A 20,478-nucleotide genomic window follows, 5' to 3' on the forward strand; every position below is an offset into this window, starting at 1 on the left:
GTACCTGTAGTCCCAGCTACTTGGGAGGCTGAGGCAAGAGAATCGCTTAAGCCCAAGAGTTTGAGGTTGCTGTGAGCTGTGACGCCATAGCATTCTACTCAAAGTGACAGCGTGAGACGCTACCTCAAAATAAATAACACAAGGAAACCTCAAAACTATGACAGAAAAAAACAATGTTAACACATTCAAAAGATTTTAACAAGACTCATCACTCAATATACGTACATGGGTAATGTCTGGATAGCAAATAGACACTTAAAGATATTCAACACTGTAAGGTAACGTATCATGCCTTCTAGGATGGCCAAAATCAAAAGACAGACAAAGTAAGTCTTGGTAAGAATATGCAGAAATACTTTGGGAAGCTGAGGCAGGAGGATCTGTTTAATTCAGAAGTGGGAGACCTGCCTCAGCAAGAGCAAGGCCCTGTTCTCTACTAATAGAAAAACTAGCTGGGCATTGTGATGCATATTTATAGTCCCAGCTACTCCAGAGGCAGAGGCAGAAGGATCGCTTGAGCGCAGGAGCTTAAGGTAGCTGTGGGTTAGGCTAATACCCTAGCACTCTAGCCTGGGCAACAGAGTGAGACTGTCTCCAAAAAAAAAAAAAAAAAAAAAAGTGTATAAATGGGAACCCTCATTCAATACTAGTAGGACTGTAAAGTGATGCAGCCACTTTGGAAAAGTTTGGCAGTTCCTCAAAATATTAACCATAAAGTTACCCCACCATGACTCAGTAATTCCATCAGGAATTGCTCCACTAGGTCTATCCAGGGAATTGAACACACGCTGACTCAAAAACTTGTACACAAGTATTTACAGCAGCACTGTTCACAGCCCAGAAGTAGAAACAACCCAAATGTCCACTAATCGATAAATGGGTAAATAAAACATGGGCCACACAATGGAATATTGTTTAGCCAAAAAAAAAAAAAAAAGAAGAAGTATCAGTATAAAATCATGTTTAGCTTAGTATAGCTACAGATGGTTATACACAGATCTACTTAAAGATATTTCCTTCCTCTGTCAGTTGAGAGACCCTAAAAGCAATGATAACCCAGCAGCAAGGGTCACATCTAGAGCCCAGACCTTGATTTCTCACAGTAAAAGAAACAAAGCTCCTTAGAGAGATTGCTAATTCACAGACCGGAGTAGATATTCTACAAAATGATCCTGGAATATTTTCCAATACCATAAAGAAAGAAGTATTCATAAAGGGGGGAAAAAACCCTATATATAAAAACACACACATATATACACTGAAGTGGGTACCAAAGGGACACAGGAGCCAACCAAAAGCTCTCTACAACCGAAGCTGGAACAATCTAAACAGCAAAATAAAGCAGCACTGAACTATGACCCAAGGTAAAAAATAAAAACCCATGAGTCCAAATGATTGAAACAGGGAAGATCTGACAAATCTCCATGGAAACTTCCAAAGGTTTACATAGATATTACAACCTTAAGGCGGCAGAACACAACTCACTTCTTAAATGTGGGTTGTGTGTAGCGACTTCCAAACAGTACAGAAAGGGAGGGAGGTGTAGTAGCTTTATAGTGGAGCAGTCTAACAGACACTGTTGCATCCAGGTGATCAAGGTCAGTATCAATGCTAATGTGATGTAATCAGCATGATATTTTACCTCTGAGGTCTTCCTCATCAAAACCTATAAACCCAGAATCACCAGGAGAAAAGCTTCAGACAAGTCCCAACTGAGGATTATTCTACAAAATACCTGATCAACATTCCTCTAAATTGTCAAGGTCATCAAAAACAGAGTTTAAGAAACTGACAGTCAAAAGGAACCAAAGGAGACATAACAACTAAATATAACGTAGTATCCTTTATCTGTCCAGGATCCTACCCAAGACATTGGGTAAGAACTAAGGAAATCTAAGTATAGACTTTGGTTCATCATAAACCACAAAACAATGTTGGTTCATTAACTGCGACAAATATGCCATAATAAGGTATGAGGTTAATAAAAGGAGCCTAGATCTAAGGCATATATGAACTCTATCTTTGCAATTTCCCTATTAATCTATAGCTATTCTGGTTCAGTGCCTGTGGCTCAAGTGGCTAAGGCGCCAGCCACATACATCTAAGGTGGCAGGTTCGAATCCAGCCTGGGCCCGCCAAACAACAATGATGGCTGCAAATAGCTGAGCGTTGTGGCAGGCACCTGTAGTCCCAGCTACTTGGGAGGTGGAGGCAGGAGAATCACTTGAGCCCAGGAGTTGGAGGTTGCTGTGAGCTGTGATGCCACAGCACTCTACTAGGGGGATAGCTTGAGGCTCTGTCTCAAAAAAAAAAAAAAAAAAAAGAAGAGAAAATCTAAAGCTATTCTAAAATAGAAAGGTCTCTTAACACACACACACACACACACACACACACACACACACACAGAGGAACCTTGAGAACATTACACTAAGTGAAAGAAGCCACTTGGTATGTATCTCACTAAAGCTGCTATAGACACATACAAAATGAGATACCCCACATCTATTAAAATGGCTAAAATTAAAATATCTAATGTTGTTAAGGACTGGACATGCTGGTGAGAACATAATAGTACAACTACTTTGAAAAATAGTTTGGAAGTTTCTTAAAACATTAAACATACTGACCTTCTGAACCAGCTATTCTACTCCTAAATATTTACCCAAGAGAAATGAAAACTGTGGGGGGTGGGGGAAGTTTCTTTTTACCAACTTAGGGTCAGTCATGGAGGGCCTACAATTCAACTACAAGACACATTTTGCATATGTATAAGGGAGTTCACAGAAGCAGCAGCAACTCCCCTAAACAGCTGGAGGTGGGAGTATATACCTAACTAACCAGGGGACAGAAGGAAGAAATGGCCACTATTAGGAGAAAATGGGTTTTGAGAGAAATGGGAGAGAAGGTGTGAAAAGTTCATTGGCACTGGTAGAAATGGTCTTCTACAACTTTTTTCAGGCCAGTAAATCCCTCCCTCCCCCAGAAGATTTATGGTAGCTTCATTCTTAGAAGTTTCTGCCTTTAGCCAGAATCTCTGTACTAACTAACTCTGGGGGTTTGAATGGGTCTCTCCAAAAATAGATCAGGTCTAGCGTGGTGGCTCACATGTGTAATCCTACCGAATGCTCTGGGAAGCCAAGGAGGGTGGATTGCTTGAGCTCCTGAGTTGAAGACCAGCCTGACCAAGAGTGAAACCTTGTCTCTACTAAAAATGGGGAGGTAGGGGAGAACTGAGGCAAGAGACTAGCTTAAGCCCAAGAGTTTGAGGTTGCATATATCCACATAAAGACCTACACATAAACGTTCAAACAACTTTATTTGTAATAGGCAAAAACGAAAAACAACCCAAATGTCCATCAACAGGGAAGCAGGTAAACTGTAGAACATACACCTAATGGAATACTACTCAGCTGTGAAAAAGAATGAATCATTGATTCACACAACACAGGTAAATCTTTAAATAATTATGCTGACTCAAAGCAAATAGACCAAGAGCACTTATTCTACAACTTTTTATATAAAACCCCAGACACTGCAAACTGTAATGATAGAAAGCAGGGCAACAGTTGCTTGAGGGAGGGGCAGAAAGTTATAGAGACAGTCACAAGGAACCTTCGGGCAGCAGCAGGCAGGCTCACTTTTTTCCTGTGGGGTGCTTTCACAGGTGTACCCTTATGTCAAAGCTGAAAGAGCTGTACACTTTAAAGATCATAGTTCGCTATATGTCAATCCTTCAAGAAAGCTGTTAAAAACAAAAGACCTACTAATATGGCTTAACTTGTTATAACTCAATAAAAAAAAGAGAATTACTCCCAATGTTTGACAAGAGAAAAGGATTAGGTGAGAAAAATAAACGCAGGAAACTGAATTACATGCTATATGATTAGTACTTAAAAAAAACTATAAGCCTACACAGGTGGGAAAAAAAAATCTGATGATAAATCTTTAATCAACACACTGTAACTACTGTTTGTCCAAAAGTGTTAAGAACATTTTCAGATATACACACATAGAAGGAGCCACAAACAGAGCTGGTGGACACAGACAAATGGCCAGTACACATTTTAAAATGTCACTATTGGTCAGAGGCAAAAAACCCCAAGTGAAATAACACCAGCTTTTACAGACAACATTTGTTAAGATTTTGCATTATTTTGACATTGAGTATTGCTGGGGAGGTTATGGGTAAACAATCTGTCTTGTCCACCAGTGGGAGAAATAATATAGCAACATAAAATTTCTACAACAGTTTGTTTAACATTAAGGCCTAAGATGCTGATCTGCTAATTCTGTGTGCGTGCATATCTGTAGAAGCATGAAGGTAATACACCGAACATTTACGGACTTCACTCTCCAAATTTAATTCCATGTCCATGTATTACTGTTAATAGGGAGCAGTGGGAAGAGGTACACTTAACGTCATTCTTTAACTGACGTTTCTGGAAAAGACATTTGTTCAAAACCCAAATGCCAACTAAACAAGAATCATGACCTTTGACTGACCAGGACAAGATTATAGGTAAAGCTATTGAGCTACAGGCAAGCAAACAGTAAGTATCACTAGATTGACTGGGGAAAACCACTGCACCTCTATCGGAAGTACCTAGATAAAAATTCAGATAGCAGGAAACCCTACCCCATGGCCTCCCACTCTGACACATCAATGAAATCCCTCAAGTACCAGGTAGAGGCTGGACGTGGTGGTTCACGCTGATAATCCTAGCAGTCTGAGAGGCTGAGGTGGATGGACTACTTGAGCTCAGGAGTTCAAGATATGCCTGAGCAAGAATGAGACCCCATGTCTACTAAAAAATGGAAAAACTAGCTGGGAGTTGTGGTACACACCTGTAGTCCCACCTACTCAGGGAGGCTGAGGCAAGAGGATCACTTGAGCCCAATAGTTTTACTGTGAGCTGTGGTGACACCACGGCACTCTACCCAGGGCACAGTCTCACAGAGTGAGACTGACTCAAAAAAACAAAAACAAAACAAACACCAGCTAGAATTAAATACCAACCTGTAATGGCACAACTACCATTATCTCTCACCCCCCTTCCTCATGGGCTATGTGTGTACAGCACCAAGAAGCCAAAGGCACAGTTATATAGGGCTCAAAACTTTCATTTTTAGAAGGAACTCTTAACAACTTCACAACTGCTTCTGCCACCTTAGATTTGTTGTTGCTGTTTGGGGGGGAAATCTCAATTTTATGGCTATGACACAGTCTGAACCCCTCCATGATACTCTTACTTTCCAGAGGTGCAAAGACAACTGTAACCGTCATGATGGGTTTTTAAAGACATTCAGACATTTTGACCTATTTCTGGAAACCAATTATTAACTTCTTCGGAACTAAGGCCCAAACGAAAACACGAAACTGGGACTTTTATTACAATGACTCGGGTAGTACAAATGCCTTCCTTAGAAACAAATACCACTGAAGCAAGGCAGAATAATCTCCGAGAAATGTTTTAACCAAAAGATTACAAAGAAAAAAGTTTTTCTGTCTATAAACTGTTACTGTCGGCTGGGGAAAAAAAGTGGCCATAAAAAGCACTGATACAGCTGCCTGTAGACGAGCCAGCACACACCTGGTTGTATAAATTCTAATATACAGAAGGCAGACTAAGAAAATCAAGATGAACAAGTACTTGAAGCCAAGAGAAGGAATGCTACTGTTTATAGATGTGAATAATATTCACTAACCACCACTTCTAGCCCTCACTTTTTTTTTTTTGAGACAGTCTCATTTTGTCACCCTCAGTAGAGCAACGTGGCATCACAGCTCATGGCAACCTCAAACTCTTGGATTTGAGATCCTCTTGCCTCAGCCTTCCAAGGAGCTGGGACTACAGGTGCCCACCATAACACCCAGCTAGTTTTTCTATTTTCAGTAGAGGCAGGGTCTCACTCTTGATCAGCTCTTGATCAAGATCACTCTTGATGAAACTCCTGAACTCAGGCAATCCCCTGCCTAAGGCTCCCAGAGTGCTGGGATTATAGGCATGAGCCACTGCGCCCAGCCCCTCACTCTGCAATACATCAAATTCAAGAAACAATATGGTACACAAACAAATCTGCTACCAACCCTAACCAGCACAGCCAGCCTACAAAAGTATGTTAAGACTGGAAATGATTGGAGTAGAGGAGAAAGAAAAAGAAGGACAAAATTGCTCTTCTCTACATCTGCTGTACACAGATGGTTAGTACAGCCATGGCACGACAGATGTGGCCAAGAAAAGAGCAGAACACTTCGTGCCTTCCTCACTAAGCCTGACTAACCAAGACTTGCCCAAGTGTGGCTAAGCCTCAGATGACCAAAGGGCTTGGTACAGTGGCTCAGGCCTGTACCCCTAGCACTCTGGGAGGCCGAGGAGGGCAGATTGCTTGAGCTCACAAGTTCAAGACCAGCCTGAGCAAAAGCAAGACCTCATCTCTACTAAGAATAGAAAAACTGAGGCCAGAGGATTGCTTGGCCCCAAGTTAGAGGTTGCTGTGAGCTATGACGGCAGAGCACTCTACCCAGGGCAACAGCTCGAGACTCTGTCTCACAAAAAAAGAGGGGAGGGAAGGGGAAGGAAGGGAGGCAACACTTCTGCGAACTCGTCAGAGTCCTAGATAACACAAAAGCTGAGTTTGAAGAAAGGCCAATTCAGTGAGTGGTGCTGCCACAACTGGAAAACCATTTCTGGAGGGGGAAAAATGAGAAACAAGGGCAATTAATTAGTTTATCTTATATATAGATCAAAAAAATTACACAGCTATTAATGGTTACCATCTTTTGCTATTTTCTATAATAAATACGAAACATTCCTAATTTCGTTTCTTTTTTGAGACAGAGCCTCACTCCACGTCCTTGGTAGAATACTGGGGCATAATAGCTCACAGCAACCTCAAAGTCTTGGGCTCAAGCGATCCGCTTGCCTCAGCCTCCCAAGTAGCTGGGACTGTAAGTGCCTACCATGATGTCCAGCTAGTTTTTTCTAGAGCCGGGGTCTTGCTCAGGCTATCCACCTGCCTCAGCCTTCCAGAGTGCTAGGATTACAAGCGAGAGCCACCATGCCCAGCCACGTTTCTAATTTAAAATTAAGGCCAGGTGAAGTGGCTCAGGCCTATAATCTCAGTGTTTTGGGAGGCACACTTGGGAGGATCCCTTTAGATTATGAGTTTGAGATAAACCAGGGCAACATAGCAAGACCTCATCTCTACCTGCAGTCCTAGCTACTCAGGAGGCAGAGTGAGATCCTGTTTCTTTTTAAAGAAAATGAAAAAACCAGTTAATTACAATTGAAGTGAACTCCTTAAATGGTCATTTCCACATAGGGTAATTAGCAAGTCTCATCACTTCTCTCAGAATTAACCCTACCTGGATTCTATAACCAAGAACTTGCTGTCTGTCACTCAATCTCAGGAAGTCTTCTCCCTACTGGAGTGACCTTCTAGAAGGACCCTTGCTTGCCTTACAGAAAGAGGCACCACCTTCCCACTGATCACCAGACCAGTCCTTCATGCTAGTGCCAAACAAGAACAAAGTCAGTTCTTTCATTCTCAAAAGCTTCCTTTCACACATACCTTTTATTATGTAACTCAATGACACTTTAAAATTCTTAATAGCTACAAGCTAGTTCAATTACAATCAATGACAGTCTCATCCTGAGAGAATATGGGAAAGTAAACTTCCATTCATTGAACAAATGTCAAAGAGAGTTAAGATTCTACACTACAATAAGCACAGTTCAGATCCCTAGGGAATACCACGCTGAGTTCTCAGCCTATAGCTGGGCATGGTGGCGTGTGCCTACAATCTGAGCTCCTTGGGAGGCTGATGCAGGAGGACAACATAAGCCCAGGAGTTTGAAGCTGCAGTGAGCTATGATGGTGCCACTGTACTCTAGCCTGGGTAACACAGGGAGTCCCTGTCTCTTTTTTAAAAATAACAAAAACCACAACAAAGAAGAGACACAGAGACTTTGTCCCCAGAGAGAAACAAACCATAAAGGGTCAGAGCATTAGAACCCAGGAGGAACAGGTGAGTGATCTAGAAAGATTTCTCTGAAATAAGCCATGTTCCACCTAAATGTGTTCTCTTCACATGTTGGGAGGACTTTTGTATTCTCAAGAGGGCAGAACTTAATGAAAGTTGAAATGGACAGGTTCTTAAAAGATCATCTAGGTTCAGCCCGTGTGGCTGAAGTGGCTAAGGCTCCAGCCATATACACCAGAGCTGGCGGGTTCGAATCCAGTCTGGGCCCACCAAACGACGACAACTGCAACCAAAAAATAGCCGGGCGCTGTGGCCTGAAGTCCCAGCTACTTGGAAGGCTGAGGCAAGAAAATTGCTTAAGCCCAGGAATTGGAGGTTGCTGTGAGCTGTGATGCCACAGCATTCTACTAGGGCGACAGCTTGAGGCTGTCTCAAAAAAAAAAAAAAAAAAAAAAAAAAAAAGATCTAGCACAAGGCAGCCAATGACGTTCATACTGCAGGCCAGCTGCAAATAACTGGCTGTGAGTATCTGGAGAGCAGTGTAAGAGGGATTGAGGCTTTATCTAGGCTCAGCAGCAAGAGCCCCTCCTGCTATGGAAGGAAAAGGGCAAAGCAAGTACCACAGATTCCCAGCAGGGACCCTTAATCAAGGGGCTGCATTCTCGAGAGGCCACCAAGTTATTACAAGAGGTTTACAAATCCATGTGCTTTTCAAGACTATTTGATAAATATACATCTTATGCACTTATAATTTTTCATGTGCGCATAAGTCATGTGATTTTTTTAAAAAAACTAATGAATTACAGGTTTCTAAAGGAGATCTAGTCCACCCGTTAAAGTCTTAGCTACAGAAAAATTTCTCAGAGGTATGAAGCTACTTAAAAATTAAGATTTTTAAAAATGTTTGAGAGAAAAATAAAGCCGGGGGAAATTAAGAGTTACATTGTTATGAAGTCAGTGGTAAAGTTAATATTCTAAAAATACACAGTAAGGTAAGGTCTGACCCTTAAGCTCAGTAGCAGACAACATCAGGCCAAACGTAGTCAGTAAGAAGTTACACAGGCTGTATCATAGTCCAAAGCTCTGTCTCTAGCAGCAGAGGGGAACATATGAACAAAGGTCCTCTTTTTAAACAAACATTAAACCGCAAGTCAGGATAAAATTCCTACCATACAGAAACAAAGCTGTGGCTGATGAAAGGCTTGCCCATGTTTAGTCAAGCAAGAAAGAAACTAACATGATGAAGTCATGTCTTTTATGGGAAAGAAATCGTGTAGATTATTTGAAATCAGAAATATTTGTTCAGCTGGGCAACTTCAAGTAGTGTAAAACAATACGGGAATATTGAAAGTACACACAGTATGCTCGGAGTTGATGGGCATCAGACTTGCTGAGAAAGGAGAACAGGGACTAATGATGGGTGTGAGTTCAGAAGAGCTTAGCATTAATCCACCAAAATGAGGCTGGCATCTGGGGGCGCAGCCTGCTCAATTACAGTCACAAGGAGCATCATTCACCGATGCCTCTGACTTCTTAGAGGCTCAGTGCTTCAACACTACACTCTACAGTTTTCCTTTTTAAAAAAAAGAGAAATTGAGCATCTCCCAAAATATAACACTGAATATTATACTATCACAAAGCCTAACTAAAAAAAAAAAAAATAGGCCAGAACTACTCAAAACCTTAAAACAAGCAACCAAATCAAGACAAAATACCTGTAAGATATTTTCCAAAACACCTGATCCCTGCTAGTGAAGGGCCAATATAGCTTGCACCAAGATTTCCATTTGCCTCCACCAAAAAAATTTAAAAACACAAACAAAAAAATCTCAAAATGTTAAAAAAAAAAAAAAAAAGTAGGGCAAGTAATTGATTTCTACATCAATAAAATGCAATGCCTGGGACATTGCATTTGTCCCACCACCCCCAACAAGAAAGAAGAGAGAGAGAGAGAAAGAGAGAAAAGAACAATTAGTTGAATATGGTGGCACATGACCAAAGTCTCAATTACTCAGGAAGCTAAGGCAAGAGGATCACATGAGCCCACAAGCTCAAGGCTGTGGTGAGCTGTGATGAGGCCACTGTATCACAGCTTTGGGCAACAGAGTGAGACCCAATCTCGAAAGACAAATGATGAAATCACCCCAAATAGCTGGAATTACTGGCAGATTATAGTGGTAAACCTACAGTTTTCTGAAGAAAAACAAAAAATTGAGGCCGGGTGCGGTGGCTCACGATTGTAATCCCAGCACTTGGGAGGCTGAGGTGAGTGGACTGCCTAAGGTCACAAGTTCAAGACCAGCCAGAGTGAGACTCCGTCTCTTAAAAAAAAAAAAAAAAAAAAGAGCCAGGCATTGTGGCAGGTGCCTATAGTACCAGCTACTTGGGAAGCTGAGGAAAGTGGATCACTTGAACCCAGGAGTTTGAGGTTGTTATGAGCTAAGATGCCATGGCACTTTACCAAGGGAGACCAAGTGGACTCTGTCTAAAAAAAAAGAAGAAAGAAATTGAGAGAGAGAAGCAGAGTACAAAGTGCTACCACAGTGCTAAGTAGGGAGGAATATAGGAGAGATGCCTAATCCAGGTATAGCAGAAATGACATCTAAATTGAAAGACAAAGAATTATTAGGAATTAAGACAGACAGAAAAGGGCAAATGGATTCTTGGCAGAGACAGTATGTGTGCAAAAAAAAGCCCTAAAATTAAGAGACCGATGGGTCTGAAGAAATAAAACACTTCACAATAGTAGAGCACAGGGCATGACAATTTCAGCAAAAGCACAAATGCCCTGAAGAAAAGTTTATGAGGCCAGGTGCCATGACTCACACCTATAATCCTAACACCCTGGGAGGCTGAGGTGGGTGGATTGCTTGAGTTCAGGAGTTCCAGACCAGCCGGAGCAAGAACAAGAGCCCAAGAGCCCGTCTCCACTAAAAATAGAAAAACTAGCCAGCATTGTGGCAGGGTCTCTAGTTCCAGGCTACTCAGGAGGCTGAGGCAAAAGGATCACTTGAGCCCAAGAGTTTGAGGTTTTTGTAAACTATGATGACGCCAAGGCACTCTACCCAGGGCAACAGAAAAAAAGTCTAAAACAAACAAAAAAAGGGGGGGTGGCGACTGGTGCCTGTGGCTCAGTGGGTAGGGCGCCGCCCCATATACCAAAGGTGGCAGGTTCAGACCTGGCACCAGCCAAACTGAAACCAAAAAATAGCCAGGCATTGTGGCGGGCGCCTGTAGTCCCAGCTACTCAGGAGGCTGAGGCATGAGAATCGCCTAAGCCCAGGAGCTGGAGGTTGCTGTGAGCTGCCACAGCACTCTACAGAGGACGATAAAATGAAACTCTGTCTCCACACACACACACACACAAAAAAAAAAGTTTTATTAGCTCATGATACACATGCCTGCGGGAGGTAGAAGGAGATTTGTCTTATTTGCTGGTTCTCACCGTGACCCTGAAAGGACTTTACTGTTAATCCCCTTTTCGCAGAGGCAAAAGGGGATCTCCACGGTTAAGCCACCTTTCCCCAAAGTCTCACAGCCAAAAGCAGCTGCCTTCAAAATTCCCACTGAGCTTTTCCACTGCTCAATACTCAGACACAGGAATCCTACCACATCTGCCTTATATGCATGAAAACACATCTCTAGATTTATATGAAGAGTAACCAAGGCCTTGGAAACATTTAGTGACCATCAGAGCCAGGAAGAATCTGTTTTGTGCTTAGAGAAGCTTATTTACATAGACATCAAAGCTGCCTCCTGCAGCAGACTCTCCTTTAGCACACAGTAGGCACACAGATCAATGCTGAGAAGGCTTCTGAAGAGGAAGCAGCAAGGACAGGGGCGGGGCTGGACTCAGCAGCTCAGAGTCAAGCCAGCGACTGTGAGGCTGACACTAAACCAGCTCAGTTCCCATGGTGCAATTGTCTCACAGCAACACATCCCTAATTCTATCTACCCTATGTTACCTCATAGGAATGCTGCGTCCTCTATGCAAAATGACAAGATGTAATCTGCACAGCAATTCCTCTAGGGTCTAAAGAATTTTACCTTAATGTATATTCCTGTGATTAGAGGCCTCACTCTTAAGGTTATGGCCCTATGACCATTTATTTGACATCTGAGAACTGACTACACTGGTGGCAAGGTGAATTATGGTTCCAAATATATCTACTAATCCTTGAATGTTACTTCATATATCAAAGGAGACTTTGCAAGTGTAACTGAGTTTAGGTGGGCCTGACAGAATCACAAGGGTTCTAACGAAAAGGTCCAGAAAGCATCCAGGTCACAGAGAAGGCAAAAGAAGGCAAAGCCCAGCAGAGCAGAGAATGGAGTGATGTACTTGGAGATAGAGGAAGAGACCACAAAAGCCAAGAACTGCAGGCAGCCAGCTAGAATCTGAGAAGGGAACAGCTTCTCTCCTAGAGCTTCCAGAAGGAACCAGCCCTGCCAGGCTTTGACTTTAACCCAATGAGAGACCGATTTCTGACTCCTGGCTTCTAGAACAAAGATTAACTTCCGTTTCTTTAAGCCACCAAGTTTGTGGTCAATTTGTTACAGCAGCCACAGGACATGAATGCATCTCCTCTAGTTTGATGTTAGGATGTAAATTTTACATGCTGCTAGTCATCCCTTAATAATCACTTTAGAATAATTCACCTGGTGGTGCCAGTAGCTCAGTGGGTAGGGCGCTGGCCACATACACCGAGGCTGGCAGGTTCCAACCTGGCCTGGGCCAGCTAGAACAACAATGACCACTGCAAAAACAAAAATAGCTGGGCATTGTGGCGGTCACCTATAGTCCCAGCTACTTGGGAGGCTGAGGCAAGAGAATAGCTTTAACTCAAGAGTTTGAGGTTGCTGTGAGCTATGATACCAAAACACTCATCCCAGGGCAACAGCTTGAGATTCTGTCTCCAAAAGAAAAAGAATAATTCACCTGTCCTCCACCCCCAAAAAGTGAAAGGATACAGATCGCAATATAAAAACATATAATGGTGATTATCACTTAAGCTGGGTCCATGGGCTCGGCGCCTGTAGCTCAATCAGCTAAGGTGCCAGCCACATACACCTAAGGTGGCGGGTTCGAATCCCCAGTCCGGCCCGCCAAACAACAATGATGGCTGCAACCAAAAAATGGCCGGGCATTGTGGCGGGCGCCTGTAGTCCCAGCTACTTGGGAGGCAGAAGCAGGAGACTTGCTTGAGCCCAGGAGTTGGAGGTTGCTGTGAGCTGTAATGCCATGGCACTCTACCCAGGGGGACAGCTTGAGGCTCTGTCTTCCCAGAATTACAGGTGAGAGCCTCTGCTCCTGGCTTGTAGTCCCAGCACCTTGGGAGACTGAGGCAGAAGGATCTCTTGAGTTCAGGAATTCAAGACCAGCCTGAGAAGAGCATGATCCCACCTCTACTAAAAATAGAAAACATGGTGTTATGGTGGGCACCTATTGTCCAAGCTACCTGGGAGGCTGAGGTAAGAGGATCACTTGAACCCCGGAGTTTGAGTTGGTTGTAAGCTAGGTTGATGCCACAGCACTCTAGCCTAGGTGAGACTCTGTCTTTTTAAAAAAATAAAAAAATAAATCACTTTTAAATTCTTAAGTAAGGTACCACATTTCTACACCATCCCTCACTGAGCCAGAGGAGGTAGTTTTTCCTCCAACATTGGAACAAGTTGTTTTATCTTTAGTTCAACACCAGACCAGTTTACTGGCCAGTGATTGAGGACATGTGGCATAAAAAGTATGTACCTTCAGGCTCAGTGCCTGTGGCTCGAGTGGCTAAGGTGCCAGCAACATACACCTGAGCTGGCGGGTTAGAATCTAGCCCGGGCCTGCCAAACAACAATGATGTTGCAACCAAAAAATACCTGGGCATTGTGGCGGGCAACTGTAATCCCAGCTACTTGGGAGGCGGAGGCAAGAGACTCACTTGAGCCCAGAAGTTGGAGGGTGCTGCAAGTTGTGATGCCACAGCACTCTACCCAGGGTGACAGCTTGAGGCCTGGCTCAAAAAGAAAAAAAAAAAGTATGCACCTTTAAATACATTCTCAGGACACCTAAGAGGCACATAGGAGCTTAATAACTTAAGAAAGAAATATTTGTGTTTTCTATATCCAGTTCTCAAGGATGGGAGGTCATGCAGTGAAATAGTTCTCCAAAGTATATTACTTTTTTTATGAAACAGGTTCAGAAAGGAAGTGTATTTCTGCTGAACACACAGAGGTAAATCCACCTTAAGATGATCTCATTTCTAACACAACTCAACTCTAAAAGTAGAAAAAAACGTCTGTGAGCTGTATCTTAAGCAGGGAGCTTTAGACTTAGGCCTTGTGCTGTTCCTCCTGGGTACACATTCTGAGACTCACTATGCTTCTTCACACCCTAAGTTCCATTTCTGCCACACCAGCATCATAAAGATGGCCTTTCTAAGGCTGACCCAGCCTCATAAAGCAAGGTGTGTATTAAAATCACATCCTTCAACCTGTCTTTATTATATGCATCAAAAATTCAGAAATATCAGAAGGCCAAGCATTTCCAGCTCACACAAGAACTTCAAAGGCCACCTCACGACGGTGCATGGCTCCAACAGTAAATACACAAAGACACACCAAAGCCAACCATACCATACCCATCCCAGTATAATGGCTACACATGAACTAAGTCGGTTAGAAGACCAAAGATATTCAAAATGCCATAAAAACCCTAATTTTTAAACTATGATTGAAGGAAGGGTCTGCATTAAAAAAACAAACAAAAGTCCCCACTGACCCGCCCAATTGTTCTGCTAATACAGAGTTACCAAAACTTAGGAAAAGATGCCAGGCGCATCTGGGATTCAGTCACTGGTGGAGCAGTGTGCTCCCTGTCTCACTATCTTTTCCACACAGACCCATGGGGAGAAGCAGCCGCAGGTCCCTGCTGGGGTGTCCACCCACCACCAGCACCAGCAGACTGATAAAACGTCCGGCGATCTAAGACCCTTCCTGCTTTGTTATAGGAATTATCTACAGGAATAACTAAAAATATAGCACACTTTAAGATAGCACTAAAAATATAGCACACTAATAAAACGCACACTTTAAGAAAAACAACAATTTAGTTATGCTTGTTAACTACATTGTTAATTTCTATTATACATAAAAAGGGATCCCCGATGGCAAAGGCAGTAAGGTTTCTTTCCATGATTAAACAATAATTTTTATAGAAAATAACATGCTGGCTCGGCGCCTATAGCTCAACCGGCTAAGGCGCCAGCCACGTACACCTAAGGTGGCGGGTTCGAATCCCCAGCCCGGACCCGCCAAACAACAATGACGGCTACAACCAAAAAATAGCCGGGCGCTGTGGTGGGCGCCTGTGGTCCCAGCTACTTGGGAGGCGGAGGCAAGAGACTCGCTTGAGCCCAGGAGTTGGAGGTTGCTGTGAGCTGTAATGCCACGGCACTCTACCCAGGGGGACAGCTTGAGGCTCTGTCTCAAAAAAAAAAATAAAAATAAAAATAAAATAACATGCCACTGGGAATAAAACGTTTTGAGCATTTGGCTAAGGAAAAAGCGAACTCAAATCTTCCAACGGTAAGAATTTAAAAACAGGCTCGGCGCCTATAGCTCAACCGGCTAAGGCGCCAGCCACGTACACCTAAGGTGGCGGGTTCGAATCCCCAGCCCGGACCCGCCAAACAACAATGACGGCTACAACCAAAAAATAGCCGGGCGCTGTGGTGGGCGCCTGTGGTCCCAGCTACTTGGGAGGCGGAGGCAAGAGACTCGCTTGAGCCCAGGAGTTGGAGGTTGCTGTGAGCTGTAATGCCACAGCACTCTACCCAGGGGGACAGCTTGAGGCTCTGTCTCAAAAAAAAAAATAAAAAAAAGAATTTAAAAACAAAACAAAACATATATATATAGAGAGAGAGTCATCCTGGGTAATGGCAGGGAGAGAAAAAGTGAGATGAAGATTAGAAACTACATCACAATCTCAGAAGCAGAAATTAAGCATTTGGAAATCTGCATAGCAAATAGATATTGACTTCATGTCTGCTAAATCTAGTAATAAAAATTAGAGAGCTAGACGTAGTGGCTTATGCCTGTAATTCCAGCACTTTGGGAAGTCAAGGTAAGAGGATCCTTTGAGGCCAGGAATTCAAGACTAACTTGGTCAACATAATGAGACTCCATCATGCTCCCCCTCCCCAATAATAAAAGGTTAACCAGGAATGGTAGTACATGACTGTAGTCCCAGGTACTCAAGAGGCCAAGGCAGAAGGATCACTTGAACCCAGGAGTTGTCAACGTGATAGTGAGCTATGCTCATACCACTGCATTCCCTGGGAGGCAAAAGAGTGAGACTTTGTCTCTAAATAGGAGGAGGGAAAAAAAAAAATCAGAGTCCAGGGTGGGTGCTGGCTCATAACTGTGATTCCAGCACTCTGGGAGTCTAAGCCTGGTGGATTGCCTGAGCTCGGGAGTTCAAGATCAGCCTAAGCAAGATTGAGACCCCATCTCTACTAATATTTAAAAAAAAAAAAAAATTAGCTGAGCATTGTAGTGGGCGACTATAGTCCCAGGTACTTGGGAGCCAAGAGGATCGCTTGAGCCCAAGAATTTGAGGTTGCTGTGAGTTATGATGCCATAGCACTCTACTGAGACTCTGTTTCAAAAAGAAAATAAAAATAAAAATCAGAGTCTGCCTTTCTGGCTGACTTTAAAATTTCATTCTTCTGGCTCGGCGCCCATAGCCCAGTAGTTACAGTATCAGTCACATGCACCGAGGCTGGCAGGTTCAAACCCAGCCCTGGGCCAGCTAAACAATAATGACAACTGCAACAAAAAAGACAAAAATAGCCAGGTATTGTGGCAGGCACCTGTAGTCCCAGCTACTTGGGAGTCTGAGGCAAGTGAATCATTTAAGCCCAAGAGTTTGAGGTGACGCCACAGCACTCTGAGGGCAACATAGTAAGAATCGGTTGAAATAAATAATGAAAAAAATAAAATTTCATTCTTCCAACTTATTTTCATTGTATTTTTATAAAAAGTCAGTGATCAATTAGAAATTTAAAAATAACTGGTCCTTCAACATAGCTGAGTAAAGAATGATTTAGAACAAACAGTAATTCTCAATGGAGAAACCTTCAAACTTTAAGGGAGTGGTTTTAGAAATCCTGTGGGTCCTTTAAGGTTAGGAGAAGGGGGCTTCATTGACATCTGACAGGCAGAGAGAACAGATACATCCCAAAATGGGCAGTACAGTCTGGTACAACTTTAGAAGGTCTTATACATTCAAATACAGGAGAAGCCCATTTATATCTGAGCCTATAACCTAACAAAGTATTTACTGTACAATTCTCATATATACTGTATCTTCTAACACTACAACCATGTAAACCAAGATATATTTTGGTCTGCTTATCACCACTATAGAAAATCACTTAACTGACTGCAACACAACTTTGAATTGTCCATGTAGCATTCCTATACCAGCACCAATACTGGCCCACTGAGGGTTATTCTACACATGATATAAACACTTGACTACTTCATTATAGTTAAGTATTTATATAATGAAATAATGTTTTGTATAAATGATATCCCTTTTATATCTCCCTTCTGGTATTACTAGGATATTACACGTTGATGTTTTAAATTATATGTTTATGTATACATAGGTTATATTTTCTATGAATTTCATATCAAGAGTGTAATTGAGACATTACATAGGAGGAAATTATAAATCTGAATAAAAACACACTGGTAAAATTGGTGTTAAAAGTCATAAATAGACTTGTAGGAGATATTAGAAATCATCATTAATTCCAAATATTTGGGATAGCAGAACTACACATGTTTTATATACAGTAGTTCCTAAGGAAAGAGGTTTTAGGGTCAGGCTACCTGGGTAGAATCCCATTCAGCACTGTTTGTTTCCTATACCTAAGACCAGCTGTAACAATCAAAGGAGAACCCATCGGAAGAGGTTCACATATTGTCCTGCCCATAACCAGCAGAACCCACATACGTGCTATTTATCTAAAATTCAAAGGCAGAGTCCTACAGAGGAAATTAACAAGAGGTAGAATGCAAAGGGTAAGCACAAAAATGAACTAAAATGGGCAAATCTATACATGTTTTAAAGTCTGAAATATCACATTCATTACCATCAAAGTAAGCTAATTAAACAATTTCCATACTGGGACACATGTGAGAGGGCAGGGGGTTTGAATACAGAAAAGCACTAGACCAAGAAAAAAAAAAATCTAGCAAGAAGAACACAGGAATCTATCTGAGTTGATGGTCAAGTTTTGAAAGCATCACACACCATCAGTCCAACCATACTTAACAAACACTTGGCTTTGGTCTACCAGCCAGGAAGCCAAGAAATAATGAAACGATATATATACCTAACTAGACAGCTAGGGGGCCACAGTAAATTACAGCCTTTCTCATCCCCTCATGAAAAGGAACTCTGAATAGTGAGACTCTGTTTGGAATAAGACAAAGTAGGCCATTCAGCAAAACAAAAACACAAAGAAGGGAAAACGCCCTTAGTATTGAGGCAACCCGTGCCTTTCTTGCTGCTGATGCTAAAATTAGAAACAGAATTAAAATTAGAAACAAGATTAATAGTGCCCTGCCATTGCCAATTGGTTTACTGTTCTAAACCTCTGTTAACCTTGCATATTGTTCATTAAAATCAGAAGTAGAAAGCAATAAGATCAACAAGTGAAGGTTTTTATACACTTAAATTTTAAGAGATGGGCCATGTACATCTCTAGTGCTGAATTACATGGACAGCATGAATACACATCTTTTAAGACAACAAGGTCCTGTTCAACCTTAATTCAAACAAAGGTTATCCACAAGTAAAAAACTTTAAAGCAAATTACTTATGAGTAGTTATCCCATTCTAGTTAAGTAAAAGAATCAACTCACCTCTTTCAAAATTTAGAACAAAAACTATGTTTAAAAAAACAATTTAAACTTTAATGCCAGCTTCTGGATCTAGGTAAAATGCAGTAGGCACACTCTGCCCTTTATCTCCCACTGAATTCATTTATGAGATACAGACAGAATCTCTGAATCAAAGCAGCTAATTTGAAGGCTCTGAAAAATAAATAACAGATGGATTGGGAACTCTGAAGTTCAGGTGAACCTAACGTGATTTATTTGCCTCCCCCTTTCCCCACTCTGCTATGCCCCAGCCTGGACTCAGGGTAGTTTGTAACCGGGAAGTTATTTGTGGATGCTGACAGAAGTCAGGTGAAGACTTAACACAGAAAAAGGTCACCTAAAACATATAAATGGCAAGAGCTATGGTTTTGAGGGGACGGTCTGAACCTCATTCCTTTTTCCCCCCCTCTACTCCTGTCGCTCGGCCCTAGATGCGTACACAACCAGGCAAGCAGGGTACCCAGGCCCCAGCTTTTCTGGCTGGAGAACCCAAAAAAGGAAGCCCGAAGGAAACAAGTACTAATCAAATCCTGGAGAGGGAAGTGGTCAGGAAAGTGACTCTACGATGTTAGTAATCAATAAAACGGAAGACTGGCAAGACTGACAGATTTAAAAAATAAAGAGAGAAAAATATTACCAGTACCTAGATCACTACAGACCCTACAGACATTTAAAGAATAATCAGGAAATGCTACAGAACTTCATGCAACTCTATTCAGCAACTTGAATGAAATGAACCACCTCTTTGAAAAGATTTGAAAGAGATAGCCAAAAAAGTACTATAACCATTGAAGAACTGAATTTGAGCTTGGGGAAAAAAAAAAAAAGACAAAAAATACCTCAAAACAACACACACAAGGGAGAAATTGTCGGGTGGTTCCATGGGCAAAATTCTATCAAACATTTAAAGTAACACCACCAATTCAACATAATTACTTCCAAAAAACATAAGCATACTCTCCCAACAACATAACAAATTCAAAGACAATGCAAAAAAAAAAAAAAAATCCCTCACGAACAAAGACACAATAAATCTTCAAAAAATGTCAGCAAACTGAATCAAGTAATACATGAATGCAAAGTTGACTCAATATTCACAAAAATAAAACAATCATAATTGCCTAGAAAAATGGTATCAATTTACCATTTTTATGGTAAATTATAAAATAATCCAGTATTCAATCAGATAGATATAAGCAATCCAACATTCACTCATTTTATAGCTTGTCAGAAAATAGGAATGTTTTCAACCTGATAAAAAGCATCAACCAAAACTACAGAGCTGGCAGGCCCAGTGGCTCCCACCTGTAATGCCAGCATTCTGGGAGGCCAAGGCAGATGGACCGCTTAAATTCAGGAGTTCACGAACAACCTGAGCAAGAGCGAGACTAAAACAGAACAACTAGCCAGGCATCATGGCTGGCACTTATCGTCCTAGTTACTTGGGAGGCTGAGGCAAGAGGATCACTTGAGCCCAAAAGTAGGTTGCTGTAATACCACAGCACTCTACCCAGGGTAATACTCTCCAAAAAAAAAAAAAAAAAAAAAAC

The 20,478-nt window shown here is 42.0% G+C and overlaps 1 protein-coding gene and 1 non-coding gene across 4 annotated transcripts in view; one reads left to right on the plus strand and one right to left on the minus strand.

The window, feature by feature from the left end:
• Positions 1 to 20,478, minus strand: part of IGF2BP3 (insulin like growth factor 2 mRNA binding protein 3) — a 156,162-nt gene that overhangs the window by 73,589 nt on the left and 62,095 nt on the right. The gene's annotated exons all lie outside the window — the stretch shown is intronic.
• Positions 10,113 to 10,183, plus strand: LOC111724917. The gene has a single exon (XR_002773125.1). It is a non-coding gene; the product is annotated as a small nucleolar RNA SNORD65 (small nucleolar RNA).

This window comes from Otolemur garnettii, unplaced genomic scaffold, assembly GCF_000181295.1.
Source record: "Otolemur garnettii isolate 467f Iridium unplaced genomic scaffold, OtoGar3 scaffold00028, whole genome shotgun sequence".
Classification (NCBI taxonomy): Eukaryota; Metazoa; Chordata; class Mammalia; order Primates; family Galagidae; genus Otolemur; species Otolemur garnettii.